The sequence below is a fragment of the Triticum aestivum genome, chromosome 2D, assembly GCF_018294505.1.
Source record: "Triticum aestivum cultivar Chinese Spring chromosome 2D, IWGSC CS RefSeq v2.1, whole genome shotgun sequence".
Classification (NCBI taxonomy): Eukaryota; Viridiplantae; Streptophyta; class Magnoliopsida; order Poales; family Poaceae; genus Triticum; species Triticum aestivum.
This window is the reverse complement of record NC_057799.1, coordinates 20,425,881-20,440,251: the sequence shown is the minus strand read 5'-3', so window position 1 is coordinate 20,440,251 and position 14,371 is coordinate 20,425,881. Positions and strand designations below refer to the sequence as shown.

Here is a 14,371-nt window from a genome sequence, read left to right as displayed (position 1 = left end):
AACGTATATGCTGCAGGGTTCGTACAATTCCCGTCGCACAACACTCCCTCATGGGCTCAGCCCGTATAGTCTTTTTAGACTTCTTTTTTTTTGCGACTATAGTGTTTCTAGACATACACTTAAAAAAGAATGGATGTCCTACCTGTGATTCGAACTGCGGTCCTTATGCAGGATGTGTAAGTGCCCAAATCATCTGGGATATAGCGAATCTAATGTTCCTACCGACCTTGTTTTCTACTTCTTGTGTGAGATAGTTAGCGCGAAGAAAAATATACAGCAGCTTCACTCTTTGGGTTTTCTTTGTTTCTTTTTTTTCACGGTTTTCGCTCAGGTTTTTAGCTTTGCTCTTTTGTTCATAAAATACAAATATTCTTATTTTAAAACATTGTACATAAATTTTGAAAAATGTTCATGTCTTTCTAACTTTCTCACAATGTGAAAACACGAACATTTTTTAAAAAGAGTAAACAAAATTTTGAACACGAACATTTTTTGAAAACCAGTAACAAATTTGGAATTCCAAAAAATCAGAAAATACAAAAAATATTTGAATTCTGGAAATTTTCATTTATGAGAAATAGAAACAATAAACAGAAAAACAAGAAGTCAAAGAAAACGAAAAAGGTAAAGAAGAAAACAGAAAAATGAGGTTTACGGCCTCGGAGATGGTTCCGAAAACCGGAACAATGGTTGGGAAGCCAAGGTTCCCAAAACTGAGAACGTTTTTTTGTGCAACTTTTCTTAGTAAACATTTTTTAAAAAAAAATTGTGAAAATTTTCAAATCCATGAATAGTACATAAACAATTGATAAAGTTTTTTTTTCAAATTCGCGAGCTCTTTGGCCGGCCCAACACGCGCCCGATGGGAGCAATGTTGTCGCCAAGATTTATTTTATTTTATTTTATTTATTTTTTCGTTAATTCATTTTTACCTTTTTGAGTACAAAAATACAAGTTTTAAGTAACGGTTTCAAAACACAAGTTTTAAGTAACGGTTTCTAATAATGCAAAAGTTTGCGTCATTTCAAGGATGTCCACAAAAACTCCATGTTCAATAAAGATTGTTCGCGTAAGGTGAGAAGGCTCGTCTGAGAGCAAATTGTTTTTTCAACATTCTTGAAATGGCCCCAATTTTTCCATGGCTTTTTATGACCAATTCAAGACACTGTGCCAAGTTGATTTGGTTTTCGATAAATCTGCATTTTCTAGAGTTTTCTCAATAAAAGAAGATAGATAAAATGGCCAGATGTGTCGCAACTTGCATACAGTGTCGAAAATGGTTCGAACCTGGCATCTGGGTGCACCCTCCGTTGAACATGGCCTAGTTTTGAACATTTAAAAAAAAAGACCCCAACTTTTGCAGGCAGGTGGGCACGCCCATGGTAAGGATCCATGCTAGGTTTGAACGATTTTCAACACTGTATGGTAGTTGCGACACGTTCGGCTATTTATCTGCCTTTTATAACCGAGAAAATTCCGAAAAATGCCAAATTTGTCGAAAACCAACACAATTTGGCATGGTGCCTTTAATTGGTCATATAAGATCATGTAAAATTTTGGGGTCAGTTGATGGATCCCCAAAAAACATGCTATCAGGCGGACACTTCTCGCCTACGCGAACACCCTCTGTTGAACATGATCTATTTTTGGACATGCATAAAATGACCCCAGCCTTTTTTAGTAGGTGGGATGCCCATGATAGACATCCATGCTAGGTTTGAACGAATTTCCCACACCATATGCAAGTTGCGTCACGTCCGGCCATTTATCGGCCAATTTTCACCAAGAAAACTTCAGAAATGTAAGAATTATCGAAAACTCAAACAACTTGGCATGGTGCCTTGATTTGATTATAGGATGAGGTGGAACATTTCTGAGGCCACTTGAAGGATGTCAAGAGATGATGTACCCTCAGGTGGAGCCTTCTGGCCAACTCGAACACCCATCACTAAATATGGTCTAGTTTTGGACATTCTTGAAATGACCCTAACTTTTTCAAGCAGGCGGGCATGACCATCATAGTCATCCATGTCAGATTTGAATGATTTTTGACAACGTATGCAAGTTGTGACACGTCTACCCATTTATCGGTCGTTGACCGAGAAAACTCCGAAAAATGCAAAACTCGTCGAAAACTAAAACAACTTCGCATGGTGACTTGAATTTGTCATATAAGGCATGTCGGGAAACAATTTTCTTTTCTTTTATTGATTTAGAAAAAATTCATCAAAAATTCAAAATAAGTTCATCGATTTTGAAGAAAAGTTCATTGATTTGGAAAAAGAATCACAAATTTGAAAAAAGCTCATTGATTTAGAAACAAAGTTCATCAATTTTGTACGAAGTTCAACAATTTTCGAAAGCAAATCACCAATGTGCGAAATAGTTCACGAATTTGTGAAAAGAAACTGATCAAATGGGGAGGGGGGGAGTTCGGCAATTTGGAAGAAAATTCAAGAATTTGAAATTTTGTCATAATTTTCGAAAAGAAAATTCACGTATTTTAAAAAGTTCACGCATTTAAGAAAGAAAAAGGAAACAAAAAAAAAGGAAAAACCAAACAGAAAATATTGCGCTCTTCCAGTGTTCCATTTTAAGAATAAAAAAACCTAGCACATGAGGTCTGGTTGCCCAGTTGGTCAATGCCGATGTGCTAATTCCTGAAGGAGCTCGGTTCGCTCAGCCACCGCACCAGCCGCGACGACAGGAAGAGGTCCATATGCCTCCTGCTGTCGGCACTTGCCGCCGAAGACGAGGTCGTTGGTCTTGAGTACCTCCATTGCCGCCTCCGGGGTGGACACGATGATGTTGGGCACTTCGCTGAGCCTCAACAACATGAGCGGGCCATGCCGGCGCGCCAGGCGCAGGAATGCACAATGCGGCTGCAGTCTCATACCGACGAGGTGGTGGAGACTGCCAATGACAGGGAGGTTGCATGGACCCGGAGGAAGCTTGGCTCCGGTGTCCTTACCACCCGGACCTTGCCTCGGAATCAATGATAGGAGATTCGTGGCTACAACTATTAGAGCATGGTTAATAGTATAGCGAACTGATGGCTATAAGAAACTGACATGTCATCTAGAGTCATCATCTATTGTCACTCATATAGTAGTGTGGACTATATGGTTGGCTATAACATTAGTATTATCTTTTTCTACCTTCTCTCTTTCTCTTTTTTATATTTATTATTTGTCTAGGAATACGTATATAGGTAGACTTTTGCATGAGAGCCCATCCCCCTCCTATTTTTTTATCTCTCTCCTCCATGTAAGCAAAAATGTCATGTAAGCAGGCTATAAGCTCACTATTGTGCTTGCTCTTATACATAAGGTTCCGTAAGAGAGTTGGTCAATGTCCATGGCAAGTAGAGCTTCGTCTCTCCGGTCCAACTGCGTGCTGGATGTTTATAGTATAGTGTTGCCACATTGAAGACAAGTCATCCAAGAAAACAGGAATGACACACAACCTACGGGAGCGAAAGTGTCCTTGAGCTCACGGTGAACAGTAAAATAAAGAAAAAAAAATTGTGATAAAAATTGACAAAAGTTTCAAGTGCTTGCAAAAATTCGTTATGGAATCATATTCCTGTAAGGCGGCCAACAAATTCAGTGCTCCAAAATGCTTTTGAAAGTAGCATTTTCAGAGTACCAATTTGTTTCCACGTCTTCTAGAAATGTGATTCCATGATGAATTTTTGCAAGCACTTGAAACTTTTTTAAATGTTTGCCACACAAAAATTAGATGTTTTTTGCAAAAAAAAAATCAATTTTATTGTTCACCCGAGCTCATTTGAGGTTGGGCTCAGAAACTTTGCATCCGTACGGGAGCTGCTCCCTCACAAATAACTAGTACAGTTGACGGCTGAGATGGAGACGCCAATCTAGGAGCAATGCTACACCTACACGAGGTTTGTACCGGAAGAAAAATTCGAGAATGAATTAGCCACTTTGCCAAGCTTTTTTATAGTGTTTTTATTAACACAAAATGTAGCATCAAACGAATAGAAAGCATGAACGCATGATGAGTAATAACCGGCCTTGTATTTTTGTATAAGCCTATTGCTATTTCTTAGGTATTCCGGTTAGCCCAGTCCTTAGTGTAAGCTGATCAAGCCGATCAAGTACCGGACAAGGCCCTCGGCTTAAATCATGGTATGGCGGGTATATCGGAAAATCTGTTTCTGATCCCAGGCTCAGATGCACCTTATATCACAGCCATCGAACCACATGGGGATAAGTGTCTGCCAGTGTATTGCAGTTCGTATCTGGCACCGTATTGTTGATAAAAATGAGGGCCCATGTCAGTCATTATGATGGGTCGGTGGCCCAACGGCAACACCGGACCAGGTTGACTCACGGCACGGGCCAATTTCTGTGCCGAACTGAGCCGGCACCCGGCGACGACAACTACCTTTTGGGTGCAGCCGCGAATGCCCCCGCTTCGAGTTTTAGGGTGTCTACGTTGAACGAACGACTCCAAGCAAATCGCCCTCGCTCAGGACTGTTCAAGATGCGCAAGGAGTCCTGTCTGAACGACTCCTAAGCAAATCGCGTCCGGCGAGCATGAAAATTTTCAGTTAATACACTGAAGAAAACTGAGGAACAAAGTATCTGAAATCATGCCAAGGCTACTGCTAATACTAGAGCGATAACCTGCTTCTCTTAGGTTACCAAAATGCAAAACAATCATGCATCACCATCATTGAGCATCTAATCTACTGATTTTCACTGCTGAAGTAAAATTCCGGCAAATCAGGGACGCGATTTACCTCTTGGCCCACCCAGGAGCTTCCTGGTTGACCTTCCCCATGGACAGCACCGACTGCCCTTTCTTCCTCGGATGCACTTCTTCTCCACTCTGTGACTGAAGCCCAGTTTCAAATCCAACCACCTGCCCACAGCTGGAGCCGCCACTAGACGGAAGCAAAGCAAAGCTCCAAGTTGTCAGCTGCCACTAGAAGATGCGCCGCCACCACCGACGGGAAACGAAAAATAAAATCGATAGAAAAGTTCATGCACAGCATTTTCAGAGGAAGAAAAGCTTAGGATTCCTTTGCCTCCTGTCGGCGCCGCCGCCGGTCCGCCTCGTCTCCAGTGGCCTTAGGGCCATGGCGGCGCGGTTGATCCCGGCTCTTGCCGGTGGGAGGGCTCCGTTTTTAGATGTCTCCTCAAGTTTTGTTAGGGTTTGTGTCCTGCTCAGAAAGACGAGACGGTGGCGACTCCCTGAAGATGGAATAAGGTCTTCCCCGCCTAGCCCCCGTTCCGGTGGTGTGTCTAGTATCATCGGTGAGCGTGTGGAGGTGTGTCTCCGGCAGATCTATCATTGGTGGATTTGCTCGGATCTGGTCGTAGTTCGTCTACGTTTGTGTTTCTTCAGGTTAGATCCTTTCGATCTACGCTACTCTTCATCGGCGACGGTTGCTGTTCTGTTGCACTGGTTCTATGGGGCCTTATCACGACGACTTTCCGACTGTCTACTACAACAAATTTTCCCCGGCTCCGATGAGGGAGGGGCGATGACGGCGGCACGCCTTCGACTCGCTTCAGTGCTCGTAGTCGTCGCTAGGTGGTCTACGGACCTGAATGTAATTTTTATTATTTTTGGTGTTCGTTGTATTGCCATGATTAAAGATAAATAGATTGGAAGTTTTCTCGCAAAAAAAGAAAAATGACACCGTAACAATACCACGAACTCACCTGTCCACCAGAAGCAGTTCCACAGAAAAATTAGAAGGGGATTTTTCGAAACAGATGAATATGCCGATCTAGCACTATTGACATCACGAGGCAAATTTATGTGTCTCAAACTACCTGTCCGACGGCTTGGCTTTTCGTTGACATCACGCTGGGTCAGGCTCGTAACGTCGCCCACGACCTGTACCACAGCTCGGGACTGCTACATGATGGAACGACGCATGTGCGATTCGAAATAGGCCTCCCGCTGTACAGGAACGACCCACCGTCTGCACTGTTCTCTGCGGTATACTGCCCGTATCCAATTTTCCAGGGCCCCAAGTCTGACGTGACGGACCCATTTTTCAACATCTCTAGGGACTATTGAACGATTAGGATATCAGGTTCATCTGGACCTGGGCACCGAATCACCCTGTCCGAGTATATCTCAAAACACACTCATCTTCGTGTGTGCGTGTGTGTGTGTCCGTATGTGTCTCTCTCTGTGTAAACCAATCATAATACACTCGGTTTACGTTGCGGCTCGGCGAGCTATATGCCGATAGTGCCCTTGGATAGACGCGAGTTATCGTTGACACATGGCAGCCCCAAAGGCCCGCTCGGAGGATTGGATGCCAAGCAGCACACACTTGGTGAGCTATATGTCGTATGTGACACACACTCGGCTTATAGACGGCCTAGTGACACGACTGTTAGCACAAACCAACCGACAAAGGGCTTCATGTTTCGTAGCACCACAATTTAGCACTCGGCATATGCTTTCCGAGTACGTGACAAAGTACACTCGCGGCTTACACCTGGTTGTCGACTATGTAAGCTGAGCCCTGCCGAGCGTAGCACTTGGCTTATAGGTAGCCGAGTACTTCTTTTTTTTCAGCCCTTAACCTAGTATACTGGGTAGTCGGCTTCTTCTATTGTTATTCCAATACTGATCCGTGCTGGCAGGGTATGGTTGATGCACTGATGCCTCTGCTAACCTAGCAATGTTCCTTTTTTCTCCATTGCGTGCTTGTAGGGTATGGTGGACTCCGATCGTAGTATAGTAGTGCTCCAAGGAACAAGATGAACGTCCTTTTTTCATTAATTACCCATTTACAATATAAATTCACTTATATCTCATTGAAAATCTCTTTTTTGCAAAATTATCTGACTGAAATTCTCTTTTGTGTTTCACAGATTTCTTTGTTTAACATTAATGTGATTCATTTTTCATTATAGTATTTAGCATATAATAACATCTTAACTTTAAAGCAATAATAGTTGAAATGACTCTCCTTTAACTATTCCAACAATTACATAAAGTCGTGTATTTTAAACATGTGTATCCGCAAAAAAACGTATTTTAAATTAGGAGTTTTACCACAACCAATATGGTCACTTTATGCTAAAATAAAGAAAATAACATTGGCATGAGATATAATTTACTGTTTTATTCATAAACTTATTATGAACAATAACAACGTTGCCCACACATGTGTGCGGACCATTGTGATAGTTTTCAGAAATGTAGCAGGAAGAGCAATACAGTTTTGTTTGACGGTGTAATGTAATTTATTAATCCACAACATACAAATATTGAATTAGCAAATATTGTGATAATACATGATTGGTATTTGGTGGTCTTGCCGGAAGTCTTGTTGATGCACCAGGAACCACGTGACTGGGCTAGCTTAGAATTCCAAGTCTGTTCAGGCAGACGATGTTGATATGGAATCAAATACCTCCAGATCCCATCACATCTATGGCGTGCCTACCACAGAATTTCATTCTTATTCCTTTTTTTTGCGGGTAAATTTTATTCATAATCCATGCATACACTTGATATGTGATTTTTCAACTATTATTACAAGTGACCTCTTCTTGCAGGAACTATTGCAAGTGACCTGTCAGACTAGACCACGAAAATATGGAAGATTTCGTAGGTATGTGATCGAATGTGTGGATAGATTTATAAAATTCCACATGCTACAATTGTGGAGTCGGGTGGAATAAAGTCGTCATGTCTTGCTATCCACATGATTTTCAACAAGACCACCATGCATCTTTGGCAATATCAATCTTGATATAGGCAAAGTCTCTAATAATACTTGGTGGTGCATCCAGGAAACTTGGTTGGCACGTCATCTTGGAAGTCATGTTTGTGTTGATATCTACGTGTTGAGGAACTTTGATTAGTCAAGACGCTGATTGAAAGAGATGCCTCAACTTTAGGCTGCATATATAGGCCACGACTTTGACTAACAAAGTGACAAAATAAGCTTCACACCTAGGATTGATATGTGGAGGTCCTTTTGGAAGTTGCTCCACAAGGAACCTTGCTATGAGTTGGTGCTGCAAGAACCACATGACTAGCCTAGTTTAGAATTCCAAGTCTTTGTTCAGACAAGATGTTGATATGGAATCAACTACCTCCAGATCCCGTCACATCTATGGTGTGCCAACCACAGAATTTCATTCTTATTCCACACACACACACACACACACACACACACACACACACATGTTCAGACAAGATGTTGATGTGTAATCAACTACCTCACATCTATGGTGCGCCGACCACACACACACACACACACACACACTTCAATTTGTTTTTTCAACTATTATTTCAAGTGACCTTTTCTTGCGGGAACTATTGCAAGTGAAATGTGAGACTAGGACCAAGAAAATATGGAAGATTTCAGAGGTATGTGATCAAATGTGTGGAGAGATTTAGAAAATTACACATCTTACAATTGTGTAATCGGGTGGATTAAACTCATCATGTCTTGCTATCCATGTGATTTTGAAGAAGACTTCCATGCATCTTTGGCAATATCAATCCTGATATAAGCCAGTCTCGAAGAGCGTCTCTAGAAGATCCCATAAACCGGGCTATCCAGCAAAATAACTCCTAGTTTAAGGGATGGAGGCCATTTTGCCGGGACGAATAGATCATGTATATTCGACCGTCCTAGAAAAAATTTGCGGGATCCAGGATACGTCGGCCCATTTCCTCCATATCTACAGGAATTTCCCTTGTTTTTTCCGGATCCCCTTTCCCTTGGTGCGAACCAACTTGCAGCTGCTTCACTTCCTGCCTCCCGCACCACCGCCGCCTCCGACCTTGACATCAGGCCTCGTGGCGCCGAAATCCGATCGGATGGAGTACGCGTAGCAGCCAGGTACAATCAGCAGTCGGATGGAGGTGGTGGAGAGGGTGGAGGGTTCGGCAATGGCGGCGGTGTTGGGTTTGAAGGTGGTGGAGGGGGTGGAGGGTTCGGCACTGGGGGTGTTGGTGCCATGGATAGTGGTGTTGGGTTTGGAGGTGGTGAAGGGGGTGGTGGCTTTGGCAATGATGGTGGAGGTGCGTTTGGAGGTGGTGTTCGTTTCGGCCGTGGTGATGGAGATGGGATTGATGCTTCGGCAAACCATGTGGATGGCGGTGGTGGTGGTGGTGGTGCTACGAGCGGTGGTGCTTGTTCTCTGAACCAAGTTGAAGATGGTGCTCATTCTCCGGTCCAAGTTCATGAAGATGGTGGTGCTACAGGCGGTGGTGATGATCTTCGCAACAATGAGGATGTTGCTTGATTTCTCCAGGTCATTTGAGAATCTTTTGTTTTGTTTGATCGCGCATTTGTAAGGCTAAACTTGCTACCTCGTATGTTGCACATGACTTTGGATGTGATGAACTAGTGTGATGATGAACTAGTGATGTATATATAATAAATTTCATCTATTCATATACAAACACTTGTAAATATTGTCCTATGAAGTCTTTTGCTACCACAAGCCCTCCGGTGCGGAATAGATCCCGTAAACACGACCCGCAAAACATTTACAGGATGGGTTTATGGGGTCTGTTCCGCAGGAGGGATCACAGTACCACAAAAAAAATTAGAGGAGTTCGTAAACGATTTTTCCAGGATGAGTTTTTGCCGGATCTGCTAGAGTTGCCCTACAATACTTGGTGGTGCATCCAGCAAACCTGGTTTGCACATCATCTTGGGAGTCATGTTTGTGTTGTGGAATTCCGATTTGTCAGGATGTTGATTGAATCAGATACCTCCAACTTTTGGCTGCATATATAGCCCACCACTTTGACTAACAAGGCGCCCAAATCAGTTTTATTATGGGTCGGAGGGAGTATTGTTTTACCAAGTTTTGTAGATTGTGTGTACATTCAATAATCTGCTTCCGGCAACCATTTTACATTGCATGTTAGCGCCATGGTTCCATTTTGCAAAAGAAAAAACATTAACTATCACAATAATATTATTCCTTTTCTAAAATGAAGTATTATATATTATATAAAAATAAAATTCATGTTGAGAAACTCCTTCTCTCCTGTTAAATCAAATGGTACCTTTTATTTACTTCTTTATTTAATTAAAAAAGGACTACACTACAAATCTGATGTCGGATTTTTGAGCATTGCGGATTGAACGTTTTTCATGGCAATTTGTGTTTGCCGAGGATGGAAAGTTTAGTTGGCTAGCATGGCAATCCATCTTAGTGTATTTTTTGCTAGAAAACTTCCTTTGCTCGCCAACTAAACTTGTCATGCTCATCTCAACATAAATTGCCATGAAAAATGTTCGATTTGCCATGCGTGACAATCTAACAAAAATAGTATTTCCGTAAAAATCAAGTGATTCTCAGTGAGGTACCAAGTTGTGATACAATTACAAGAGTTCACCTCTCTGTCAGCTACATGCATGATTAACTTATTGCAATATAAATTAGTGCGAGGACAAAACCTAGATGCAACATAGAAGCCATGTCAACTCTCAGAGAACAGACTCAAACTTAGTGATCGAAAGCCTAGGATGTGACTCATAGAAGAGCCCTTGATGCCTTAAAAAACCACTCAACTAATTATGAAATACATTAGAACCTCAAGGATGAGGACATAACCTGGACGCAACCTAGACAATTTGCATATGAAACGAGCAAAATAGTAGTCAAATAAATATGCAAAATGCTAAAGAGTGCATGTTGTCCATGAACAACCATAGACTACGACTCATTTAGCGGTCCTATCAAGTCATGACACCCATCCCAATGTCCCAGGGCCATCCTTCTCCGCCTCATCTCTATATAAAAAGGAGGGGGGGCTATGGTGAGAGAAAGCCTAACACTACCTTCACCCCTAACTCCGCTTAGCGTTGTTGGTCCTATATTACCGTGAAGCCTCCAGAAATAATTATTGAGGATTTTTGCACCACTATCTTTGAGGGGGGAATAGAGAGGAGAGCTTTTCTCTCCTGGAGGGTGGCTGATCTACCGAAATCCTTCCCCTCTGTGTAGGGAAATTGAAGCCATTGACATCACCAACACTCTGATCATTGTGGGGACCATCATCACCAACTCTATCATCACTAGATCCATCATCACCAGCATCATCATCACCCCCACCATCTTCATCTCCATTTAAATCTATGGACTATTACCTCAGACTAGCTGCTGAAATCACTTCTTGGTGTTGATTACTTATTTGTACTTTATGCTTAGTGATTATTTGCTAAAAGATTTGTCCTCTGGAAACATCTTCGCCACCGGCCTAGATTCAGGATGGGGGGGCATTGAAACAAAATGCTTCTACCACCAGAAGAATCAAAGACCGAATGAGTCGGGAGAAGATGCAAAAAGGAAAAATGTGGACACTTACACTCTGTGGAGGATGATCTGTACTAGATAGTGTGATGTGTGCCTCTTTATCCAGATCACTGTCTCATTGTCAGGCTCTTCAACTTAAGTGTGAACTGCTCAATGCTAAGTTCTTACTGTGGAATCCTGGTCCACTCTAAACAGATGATTACGGCCACAATGATGAACCCTCGACTAGAGTGATAGGATACACCAGGCCACCAAGTCTTGATGAGATCAACCCGAACAGATTTTCCGCTTGTAGCTCCTAGACTCGATTTAACACTCGGTGAACCTCAGGTTTCTCTTCAGCTGAAGGCTTCTCATTCCAACTGATTTTTTAAGCAGGCCCGGGAGACCTTCATGGCCACTCATCGCACGCTCATGTTGGAGATAACACCATCCCTCTTCTCATTAGGTGACGGTCTCCGAGAGCTTCAGACCAAAATATCCAGAGGGCGATAAGGGTTGGATGCTAGCACCACCACACGTCCTCATTCACCAGTCGAGGCCTCACGGAGGAGAAGCATTTCCAAAGCCCCCAATGAGGATAAACCCCCAAGAAGCATTGTGAAAAATCATGAGATATGGAAGGCACTATTTGCATAGAGGCGATGGAGTTGCGGATTATAAAAAATAGAAGCCCTCACACGAAATTGTGAAGATGGTAGGTCAATCCACGTGCAATATGAGCCAACACAAGCACCCGCTCCCCTATGCGAAGAGTAGGCTTCATCTCGCCCACCAACAGTCTCCATTGAACAAAGACACATAAAGGAATCAATCTGGTGCCTTCATACATATTCTACACACCTTCATCTACTAGCAATGTCAGCCAATCCCCCTATTTCCAACAACTCGGAGAAAAAATGACAGTAGTTGATCCACTAGGGGTAGCGTCGGCCGTGACCTTCATCGTAATGTGATACATGATTGAGGGAAAGGGTGGTGCAGGGCAGATCTAGTATACCACCTGCTCGACTTGGTTCCAAGAACATAGGAGCCGAGAAGAGGAAGCAATGTAGGTGGGCAAAGCTACCTCGCTCCCACGGAGCACTTTCAAATAGGCAAGTGGAGGTGAACCGCTTGGCCTGGCAACCGCGCTAATCATGGAAATTTAAAACCCATAATATCAAAACCGGCAAGGAATCACCTACCACATGGCAAAGAATCGTGTCTTCAATAGCATAACTATGTGTATCTCGTGTGTTAATCGCTCGTCATTTTTTTGAAAGATCCACCGGATCGCTGGCATTCATTAATTTAGTAGAGAGCCTATGGTAAAACATGGGTTGATCAAGTGATCGGGGGTGACAAAATAGAATACGGGACTCCACAGCTGACCACCGAAGTGATGATAAGCTGACAAAAAAATTAAAACTGCTATCTCTAAGGTTACATCCCCAAAGGGGCTCACTAAATGTTTGGCTCCTGCTAGCCTCCATTGCTCAATGTTGTTTCTGATTGCCTTGACCACCTCTGCTTGCGTTGTTATCTTACAATGGAAAACACTGCGTTTCTTGCCCTCCAAATCTCCCAGGTGATCATCATTATCATTGTTTTGATTGCTCTTCTTTGCATTTGTGGAGTCCTTCCGATGATTGTGGTGGTGGCATTTGTAGTGCTTTGGAAGACCACACCCATGGCTTGTGTTGCTTCACAACCTCGCCACCCAGCTGCCTCGTCCCAGATGTTCACGGAGAAAGGACACTTCCAGAAAAGGTGAACAGAGGTTTCCAAGCTCCGAAAACTGAGCGGGCAGAAATATCAGTTTGGCCATCCTCATCACTGAAGACAATCATTGCACCACAGCCGGTTGAGTTTTAACAACCAGTTGAAAATCCTGACCTTGGACGGGGCCTAGGCCTTCCATATGATCTTCTGGAAACCTGGCGATGCTTGTTCCATATGATTTGCATCCTCATCGTTGGAAACCCGCTCGCCATTGCATCGCAGCTTCCATATATGCCTCGGCCCGCCAATGGTATAGTGACAACAGTCTACCTCACTCGCACCTTGCACCGAACCCAAAGGGCGTCTGCCTCGGGGTAGTGCCATTGGGTACAATCCACTTGATGGCTCAAACTAAATGTGTGCAGCCGATGGGACATCATGGTCAATATTGTCTGATGACTACAACTCGTCATGCAGCATGGATGTCACATGGACTAAAAGCTTGACTAAATCAGGCTAGAAGACGTGCAGTCCATGAACCAGGCAAGGGGTTCACTCTATCCTCCAGGCAGTTTGGCAACATCATCCGGCTTCCTGCCAAATCAATTTACTCGGGCGATCGTCGCCGTTGAGAAAAGGCATTGAAGATCGACCCCCACAAGTCCCCGGTCACTGGACAATGCTAGTCAAAGAACGGACTCAACATTCTCAACGACATAAGTTTATTTCATAACCAAATGCCTAAGTCTGATGACTTAGTTCTGAAGATGAGGATCGAAGGAACGGACCGCTTCTGCTCCATAGTTGACAATGACCCACTAGGATAAGTCCAGGCGTTCCTCGAAATCACTTGGAATTTATGATACGCTCCCTGACAAGCCGCAAGCCAAGTTCCCCACCGAACACACTGGGTAACGCTAAGTATATTGTACAAACTGCCTCTTAATAAACTTTTCAAGTAGCTTGTGTGATTCAATGAAGGCCTCTCTTCAGGTTGCCAGTGACAATCGCAGTTAGTTTATCCACGGGAACCTTCCACATACGAGGAGTCGCTATCCTCGATACCTTGAAGCACTCAGGGTTACTGACAGTGGGATCCCCCGGGGGGTGGGGGGGGGGGGGGCGTGATTGCGCCGCCGACTAGGATGCACCGCGGGTTGTGATTATAGGAATATAAATCACAAAAGGCAATGTAGTTGCAAGGGATCAAACCCGCGCGTCCCTCTCCTCAACGCGGGCGGGTAGCCACTAGAGCTGATGGCTCCCGGTGGTATATGGCAGCACACATATTTTAAAGAAGTCAATGTAGCGGGATATTCATTGTATCATGCTATTTTCAGGACCGTGTAACACATTTTGGAAAACAAGAACAATTT

General features: G+C 43.4%; 1 pseudogene; it reads right to left on the bottom strand.

The window, feature by feature from the left end:
• LOC123055545 (desmethyl-deoxy-podophyllotoxin synthase-like) overlaps positions 1-2,837 on the bottom strand; it is a 4,132-nt pseudogene extending 1,295 nt beyond the window's left edge.
• Between the last annotated feature and the right edge of the window lie 11,534 nt (positions 2,838-14,371).